We start from the raw sequence: 255 nt of genomic DNA on the forward strand, positions 1-255 counted from the left end.
CCTCACCATCACCCTCACCCCTACCCACTCTCTCTCTCTCCCTCTCATTCCCTCACCCGCTCTGTCTCTCTCACCCCCTCACTCTGTCACTCTCACCCATCGCCACTGCTGCCGCCGCAGCCCAACCACCACTCAGCTATACCCATCTCCCATCATCTCTCACTCCCTCTTACTTGCTCTCACACTCAGCTAGCTTTCTACCCCCGTTACCATCGCGAATATACCTATTATTTGCTATGTGTTACATGCTTAATT

Source organism: Arachis duranensis, chromosome 2 (genome assembly GCF_000817695.3).
Source record: "Arachis duranensis cultivar V14167 chromosome 2, aradu.V14167.gnm2.J7QH, whole genome shotgun sequence".
Lineage (NCBI taxonomy): Eukaryota > Viridiplantae > Streptophyta > Magnoliopsida > Fabales > Fabaceae > Arachis > Arachis duranensis.